Source organism: Pipra filicauda, unplaced genomic scaffold, assembly GCF_003945595.2.
Source record: "Pipra filicauda isolate LSUMZ 115617 unplaced genomic scaffold, ASM394559v2 scaffold98_size3848907_pilon, whole genome shotgun sequence".
Taxonomy (NCBI): domain Eukaryota; kingdom Metazoa; phylum Chordata; class Aves; order Passeriformes; family Pipridae; genus Pipra; species Pipra filicauda.
The window spans coordinates 2,243,385-2,252,786 of record NW_024105186.1 but is presented as its reverse complement, the minus strand read 5'-3'; positions in this window follow the sequence as shown (position 1 = coordinate 2,252,786).

Here is a 9,402-nt window from a genome sequence, read left to right as displayed (position 1 = left end):
GGCTCAGGATGTTGCAGTGAGGGTGTCCAGCTGTGTCCCCTGTTTAGTTCTATGGATCCCGATCCTCTCCAGCCACTCCTGCCCCAGCCCAGGCTCTGCCCTCATGCGGATCTGTTTGTCCCTCCTAATGTGTTTCAATACTATCCTGGCCCTCAGAAGGGGATCAGCCACGTCCAGACCTCGGCACAGAGAACGTGCCCGAGGCTCAGTCCCTCTGCTGCCTCTCCCTGCTGCCAGGCAGTGCTGCAGTTCTTACCTGGCACAGCTCACACGGCGCTGCTCTCTGCTCATTTCCCTGTCACCCAGGGAAAGCTATGTGATAAGCCCTGTGTTCAAAACCAGGGAAACAGGCTTAGAGACCATCCCCATGGGATGGCAGTAGGAGGGCCCTTACCAGCACTGGGTGCTGCAGGTAAAATGGTGCTCTCTGCCCTGCCGTGTTGTCACGCTTCTGCCCCTCTCCACATGGGACAGGCGGTCACAGCCCTGCTCTGTCACCTCACTTGGATTCTTGCTGCCAGTTGCTCCTCATAATCTGACCCACTGTGACACCCTGCCCTGGCCCTTGCTACTGTCATCTGCTACTGAGTGTCCAGCCAGAGACTCAAGGAGCTGATCCACAATTCAATTGCAATCCAAGAGAGAACAACAGGACACTTGCACCTTCACCTCCACAACAGGGCCCCTCCCTAGGGTGGAAGGTGGCACGAGGTTATCAGCCCAAAGCACATACCATGGACTTTCCATCCTGCTGAGAGGGGAAATTAAGGAGGCACCGCTTAATCACAGACTTACAGCACTGTCTCAATGTCAGGCAGCCCATACAGCCCCTGTGGCCGTGCTGAGGGGTCTCTGGCGAGGGGCAGTAGACTCTAATATGCAACATGCAGCATTCCTCCCCATTGGTTGAATTGCAGGTTCAGGACTGACGTAGTAGAAAACAAAGTCTCCTTTGTCTCCTGAAGGACTCTGCAGCACTGGGCATTCCCTGAAATTTCCCTTAGCAGTTAAAATGTTCACGCGTTGCTTACGTGGTGCCATCTGCGCCCAGTGACTTGTGACCAAGCCCTTGCTGTGCCGCACCTTGCGGCTGAGTCACTTGACCTTAGCTACTGTTTTGACATAAAGCAGCAAGGATGGACACAGCAAGAAAATAGAAATGAGCTGCCCATGGGAAATAAATCGTCCCTATCCTTTTCAAAAATAGGGACCCGTGCACCCTTGGGAATCCTGTTGCCTCAGCAAAGAAACTAACCCTGGGACAAATGCTCCCAGGTGGTTTCAGCCCAGGGGTTACAGCTTGAAGAGTGATCCAAGAGACGGATTTGTCATTGCCTGAGGGCAGGACAGCATCTTGGTTCCTGCCTATGTAGTACTAAGTGCATAAGCAGCACCAGAAATCAGGTCTGATCCAGCCTGCACAGCCACTGGCTGAGTTGGGACCGGGCACAGAGAGGCTGACAGGGGAATCAGCGGATTATCTGGCTAATTACATCCTGTTCTCTCTCCAAGTGAGGCAAGTTTCCAAGACGTTGCCCTGGTAAATTGGCAAGTACAGGGGAAGACAAATCAAGGTAATTGCTAATGAACTGAACTCAAAATCAGCTTGATAAATATTCCTCAGGCTTTGCAGACACATTTCCCTTTGGTTTAACCTGTGAACTTCCATGCAAATAGCACCCAGGCCAAACATTTTCTAGAAGCAATATAATTCCTGTGGAGCTTTTAAAACTGAAATTAGCTCATGAAAATTGAAATGAGACTGAGCTGGGTTAGACCGGAGGTCTATCAATACCAGTATCCAACAGTGGTTGGGCAGTGGGGTGGGAAGACTGAGAGACTGTGGGACTTTTCCTTCCTCCCTCATCCTTGGATATTCTTGGACATAGCATCCTGGGGCAGCATATACCAGCTCTGGGAATGATGAGCCTTGGGGGGATGTTCTGCTTTCTGGGGCATCTTCTGGTCCCTGTCCCTACATTTTTAATCCTTCTGTCTTTTCCATTTGTTGTTCTCGCTGAGCACTTAGTTGTTCCCTGGCTTTTCCCTCTGCATAGACAATGGCCCATGGGGCATCATTAAGCCTTAGCAGGTAGCTCCAGATTTGGTCCTATTTTAGGCAGTTTTGGGGCTCCACATTGATCAGGGCTGAGTGGGACCAAGGGTTCCCCAGGGTGGTGAGATTTGCAATGAGGAGAATCACAGGAGGTCACATGGAAGAACCACATGCCTAGCACAAGGCTTATTTCCCCTCACACATCTTGCCTGGTGGCCAGCAGCTCTGATGCCCTTGGAGCATCCTTGGGTGCCTCAGCAGAGCTATGGGACTTCTGTCACCTCAGCTCCAGTTCAGGGATGAAATTAATGCCTAAACTTAGCTCTTCTTAGCCCATTCCATGCTGACAAAGAGCCTGGTTTGGTTGGAGCTATCCCCACACAGTGTCAGAGGTGACGGGGGCAGGCTATGGGACACGGTGTCTGGGCTCAGGGGACAGTCCTCAACTTACCCAGGACAGCTGACACTCACTTGCCAGGTGTAGAGAGGGGTCTGCAGACCACAAGTAAGTCAGAAAGCATGAAAGCCAGACAGATTCTACATCCCAACCCTTCTGCCTCCCTCCCTCCCACACCCTGGGCTCTGGCCAAGCAGGGACAACAGGGACACTGACTCACAGGCTATTCCTCTGCTCTTTGCTCATTTGGGCCTCTCCTGTGCTTCTCAGCAGAAGGCTTCTGCCAGATGAACTGCTGAGCTTCCTCCACTCTTGGCTTCTGGGTTGGCAGACTTGAGAAGGGGAGCCAAAGACACGAGGCCACCCTGTCTGCATCCCCACAGGTTTCCAGCTGCCCAGGGGCGCTGCTTGCAGAACTCCCTAGTGGTCTTTTCTACCAGTGGGATGCTGGGAACAGCATCACTCACCTGCTAACAGGGCAGATGCATTACTGCTGCCTGAGCTCTGGGCTGCCACAGCTCACTCTACGCAGTCCTCCCACGTTTTGTGTTGCCCCTCTGCCAGATGGGATGTGCAATGAGACAAGTACCGCACCAGCACCTCCCCAGCTGCCAAAACATGAAGATGGGACTGGAGGGGTCCCTTTGCAAGGAGCAGAACACTCACAGTGAGCAGAGTGTAGCAGAGTGCTGCTTGTCGATGCTCATCCCATGCTACTGGGTATCCCACAGGTATGCCAAGCTAAACAGGTTCCCCATGGGTGGCACAGGTCTCCCTGGAGAGACAAGGGACAGCAGAAGTGCCCCACTGCTTACCCTAGAGAAGGGACATCCATGTGACAGTCTATCTGCCACTGACCAGCCCTGCCTGGAGCTCAGGAACCTGAAATTAGAGGAGAGGCAGAGAAAGCACAGCTAAGTCATAGAGTAAACGTCCCTCTAATTTATTTCATTCTGTGGCTTTTCCTGGTCCCAAGCTCTGGCCCCACAAGTGCAGACTGAGTTGTAGGCCATACTGCCCTGGATATTTTAGCTGAGTTTCCAGCCCTTTCTTTACAAGCCTTACTCCAGCTTCTCCACCTTGCAATGTTTTTTTTCTCTCCCCATGGCCTCAGCAAGCAACAGCTACTTCCAGATTTCTTAGGTAGCTGCTTCCATTATCCCTCACCAGCAGCTGCTCTTCTGAGGAGAAACACCAGCCTCAGAGCAATGGTGCTCATGTCCGACTAACAGACATGGTCTTGCCTAGGTAACCATGATGCAGGTGCAGGATCACCTATGTGCTGCTCTTCTGCTATCCCTGCTCATGCTCTGGTTCCATCCTTTGCTGATTCATCTCTCTGGTCACCCTCAGAGACTGATGAGGCTTTGGGCTTAGGCTTCTCAGTGAGCTCGGTGAGGACACCCTGTCCAGGAGTAGAAAATGAGTCAGCGGCCATCTGGGCTTGGCATGTGCTCCAGCCCCAGGGATGGCAGTCCCTGGAGGCAGCCACCCTGTGTGACCCCAGAAGCCGCTCAAGTCTGAAAAGCAAAACACATTTCCCATCGGGGACAGCGCTGGAGCACTCACAGGAACCAGCAGTCCCAGTCACGCAGGGACTGCCTGAGCATGAACACCCAGGAGATCACTTTCTCTCTGAGAAAGGCTTGTCAGTCTACAGAGTAATACTTCCCCTGCCCTTTCTGTGTTCCTTATTCACACAGAACTTTTTGCACCACTACTACATGAGTAACACCTCCTTCCTTGGGGTCCTTGCCCTTCAAACCGTACCTTAGTCCAGGGTTTACCCTCAGCTTTGTGCTCCTGTTTGGCTCTGCGCTGAGCCATGTGAAATGGGATTGCAGCCTGTGAACAAATTCTTTTTCCCAGTTCAGTGGTGCACAAGCAGAGCTGCCTCCTGTTTTCCCAGCTAACCCATTTCCAGCTCTGTAGCAAGAGAAGCTGGGAATGGCCCTTCCCAAACAGGTATGTAAGGGTAGCCCAGAGAGGCTTCATTAATATCTGCTAGGAAGGAATCCATGGGCTGAGCCAGAGAGAAAAATGTGTGGGGCTGGGTAAGTGCAGCCTTGGGACTGCCCACTGGAGATGGGCAGAGAAACGCCACACTGCAAAGCAGTACAGGGACAGGACCTGCTGTCACCTGTATCATGACAAGGGAACCCATGGTGCCATGGGTTCAGGGCTGCCAGGGGCAAGGAGGGAAATCCCTATTTCTAAACAGCCAGGGCAAATACCCAGAAATTTGGCTGGCCACTCTCTGACCCAGGGCCTCATTTTCAGCTCCCTAGCTGGCTCCAACCTATCCCTCCCTCCCTCCCACCCTGGGGCCTTACGGCACTGACACAGAGCAGGCACCAGCAGGAATTGTTGATCTGTTTCTGCTCCCTTGTTGAGAGGGGGCTGCCCCTTTCCTGTACAAGGGCAGAGTAAGTCCTCATCCCTCATCTTGTCCAGAGGAGGTAAAGGGCTCTTGCAGCATTCCTTTCCAGAGCAGCCACAGCCCTGCCTGGAGAGGATGCTGGAGGAGGAGGAGTTCTCCATTCCTCTGCCTTCTCTCTGCTGCCGGCAGCAGATGCATCATTTCAGGAAGGAGACAGCTCTGCTTCCCATCGCCTGGTCTGCCAGAAGCGAGGGAGAGCTTTGATCAAGGCACAGCTATCTGTGCTCTGATCACTGCCTTTCCTGCAAGGGCCCTGTTGAGAGGAGAGGGCATGTTTCCTTTAACCCTCCTCCCCCTGCGAGCCTGGAGCTCCACAGGAAAGGCACATTTATTACCACTTTCAGCCCAAAGGGCTTTGCATTTTCAGGGATGGCTGGGAACTGAGTGATGTTCAGTAACTGTGCCTTTTCAAGGACCCATTCAGTTGTTCATGCACCCAGAGTTTGTTGGGGCAGCCTTCAAATCTAGTTAATAAAGAGAGGGACGGGAAACTTTCTCAGGGGAACTCAGTGGCCCCCTTCCATCACATCAAAGCCGCTGAGAGATCACGTTATCTTGACAGATGTTGTACACTACAGATCGGGTTACTGAACTTATGTTTTCCATGGACTCATTCCAACACTTCTTTTAATTTGTCAGGGATATATTTCAAAGTGCAATATGCACATGGTTGCAGAAAAGTTGAAGGAAGTTGCTGATTAATGACCTTTTTCCTGGTTGTGTAGATGTGCTTGTTCCAGCTGTAGTAGATACCAAAGAAAAGGTAATATACTGCAAACTAGAAAAAATAAAGTCTCTTGGATTAGAGGTTCTTTTTTTCTGTTCCTTTCAAGTCAAAGCAATGAATAATGCTATAACACAATGTGCTCAGCCATGTGAAAAGGGGCTGTACAGAAGAAACACTGAGGAATTCATCACAGTGATCCCACCACTTTTCTGTCACATCAGTGGGAGTTAGGATGCTTTGTCTCTGGAAGCTTCCCAGACTCCACTTGTCTGCAGCCACTTTCCTTCAAGTGTTGGCTCAGGTGCCCTAAACAGATGTATTATATCTACTTCTTTTCACCTTTTTGCAATCAACCAGAGTCTGAAGCACTGGTGACAACACCAAATCACAAGGTTTGATACATGCCACCTTGTAGTTATCAAAACTGTTTCTTGCTTGATGCAGTCGCCTGAGATGAGATGAAATGAAATTATTAGCTCCACAGGGCAGGAATACACCCCCCTCCTTAGCACTCAGACACCTCCTGACCCAGCCAGGCTTAATGCATGCTGTCAGAGCCAGGCTGGATTGCCTCTCATGCTGTCTGTCCCCATCAGAGGGCCACTACTTCCAAAGAGGGACTCCAGGCATGGCTGCAGTGCCAATACTGTGTAGGGGAATAAACACTCTTAGCAGGATCATTATACTCAGCTTTGATCCTTGGCCCTTAGAGATAACCCAACAGCTCTGATCCCTGCAGTGCGGAATCACAAACAACCTCTTGGGTAGGGGCATGTGTAAAGCCCTGGCTTGGACTTTGAAGGGGTGTCTGCAATGACATGACATGCAAAACAGGGCAAAGGTAAGCCCAAAGACACCATGACTGCAGTAACTCAGCTTGGTGCTGAGGTAAGGAAACAGTCTAGAACATACAGCTCTAAGTGCACAGACAGGACGCAGCTCTTCCCCCCACAGCTGGATGGATCATCCCTGCAGAGTTATCACCCAGGCCTACTCTTACCTGCAGGTGACGCAGGTGTTCAGCCAGAAACTTGATCTAAGTTGTATCTCTGCCTGCAATCACGGACATTAGTGTGAGATCTGATTAATATGATAAAAGCATGCAGTAAAATATGTTTTAAACTATCTCTGTGCATCACTGCAAACATGCTGAGGAAACAGAAAAGCAACAAACCAACACTGAGAGCTGGACTTAATTCATACCAGACTGCGGCCACATTAAGTGAACTGCAAAGAGCAGGATCTCACATTTTTAAAGACAGAGGAGGCAGCAGTAGGATTCACAAAGGCCATGCAATGCTGAAGCTCATTTTTCCCATCCACATGAGGAGCTGCTGTATTTTCAAGTCAGGAGCAGCTGGTGATTGATGCTACATGTGCCTCACTGACAAGGAGCTGGGTCTGAGCAGCATATTTTCCATTAGTTCAAACTAGTTCAATCTTTTGTATTTAAGAGGAAGCCAGATGCTGCTCACTTATGAGGAGGATCTTTTGCCCAGCAGCAGTTCTAGACTTTGCTCTGCTTTTCCTACAGCAACTGTCCTTTGCCTCTGTCACACAGATTCCAGCAGTCATGCATTTTTTAGGAGGAGGAAGTGAGCCACGAGTTTGAGATGTGATACAGTTGTGGTCACAGAACAAGCTGGTTACCACCTCAGGAATTCGGCAGCACCTCTCTGCTCCCATCCTGTAACCATGTGCTAGAGGAGCTGGTCCCGATGCTTCAAGTCTTTACATTCCCCAGCTCCCGTGTGTTGTGCTCCCAGTCCAGGGGAGAGGGCAGGGCGGGTCTGGAGGTTGGGCTATTTTCTTGTTATTAGTGTTAGGCTGGGTTTGTTGCTCTAAGCACTGGGGGGCTGTTCTTTCAGTTAACCAGGCTGCAGATGCTAGAGCTGCTTGCCACTCCTGGAGCACCAGTCTCATCCCTGCAGCTACAGCTGGGAGGGTTCCTGTCCTCCCACGTCATGATGAAGAGCGGCACGCAGCAGCCAGAGTGCTTTGTTTCCAGTTGTCTGGACTAAGCCATGATTAAATATGGGGCTTTTCCTATTAGTGGCTCAGAAACAGCTGAGTACTGTCCCTGTCTGCAGTGCATGGGACAGGCACGTGACATGGCTCTGTGTGGCAAAGCAAACCTACACCAGACATATGCCTTCCTTTTCAGGGGTTTCTGTAGCCTTACAGACAGCCTCAAGGTTTCAGACTGATCAGTATTTCCTTTCGGGGTACATTGTTACTAGAGACTTTACCTTGGCTAACCCAGGGTGTTGCCTAGGCTCTGTCCCAGACCTTTTGGTGTCCCACAACAGCAGTCCCCACGGTCCCACTGGTGGAAGCAATGAGAGACGTCTGAGTGAGTGCCATGGCCATCTGGACTGAGACCCACGGTGGCCATGGTTCATCACTTGGGGGCCAAGAGCCCCCTGGGACACATGTGCTCACCCACCACTCACTGTGCCAGTCCTACACAAGCCCTTGGGGGGCTGGGGTTAGCAATGTGTGGGGAGGAGTGTGGGGGTCCCCAGGGACACGGGCACCAGGGTGCTGTGGTGGCATTGCAGTGTGGCTGCTGGTGCTCTGGCAGCACTTCCCAAGGAAGCAAAAGCAATCAGCTCATCAAAACAAGATGCACACAGAGGGTTTGTCTCAGGAGCCCCCGGGAAACCATTTCCTGGGAGGAGAAAGCAATAGACAACTGCTTCTGCTGCTTTCTCCTGCAGCGACAAAGCAGAGCAAGTCTCCCAAGCCCTGATAATTACTCACTGCTGCCTGGAGTTCCCATTCCCTTGCTGTCTGAACACAGAGCTGCCTGTGTTCCCTGCAACCCCAAGGAGGATTCTCCAAAAAACAGCTTCTTGCCCCTATCACCCCTGTGTGCAGCCAGGCCAGCCCTTGCGACCTGACCACCCCAGGACCCAGGAGAGCCCCAGACCCAGCTGCACAGGCAAGGACAGAGCTGTATTTGACTTGCAGCTTCCCCTTTTTCCCAGTTTTCAGCCACAGAGTAACAATCCCAGAGGCCCAACACTCTATGACCTTGGCTGTCCTCATTTGCTTCTAAAACTGGCGAGCTCCAAAACTGGCATCCCAGCTGGCCTTTTCTCCACCACGTGGGATTCCAGGCACTGCCAGGGGCTCCCAGCATTTTTAATTATTTTTCTCCTTTTTTTGAAGCCCTTTTTTGTTCATGCTGCTTGAGGTGTTTCCAATGGGACAGAACGGTCCTCTCCCCACAGGCTGCTTGCTCTGTGCTTGCTGAGGCTGGCTCATCCTTCCCATGCACCTCAGAGGGACACCTGGGAGTATGGGGGCAAATACAGGCTGGCTGTATTTCCACTATGGGAAAGCCCTAGGGGCTTGAGAACACATGGGGACACAGAGACCTTGACTCCAGTGGTAGTGGCAGTCCCCACAGCATTGCCTTCCTTACAGACCTGTCAGGCACCATCCCGTGTTCCCAGGAGTGGGGCAGATGCAGATGTGAGGTACGTAATGACCAGCTGGGCTATCATCAACAAGCATCTCCACAGAGGATGAGAGCAGGTGGTCAGAGAGCTACTGGAACCCACAAACTGTGTCTTGGGGGAGGATAGAGCACTAGCAGTAGAGGAAGGTGTTGGATGTCACTGCTATGCAGCATCACAAGACCTTGGATGGATGCTGGCAGGGTCACTTCAGACCGAATGTAGGAAATGGGAAGTGTTTGGGGGAACAGGAAGGAAGACACAAGCTACTTGTAAGCTCATCATCTGCTGGAAGATGAAAGAGGTGGTGTCTGTCCA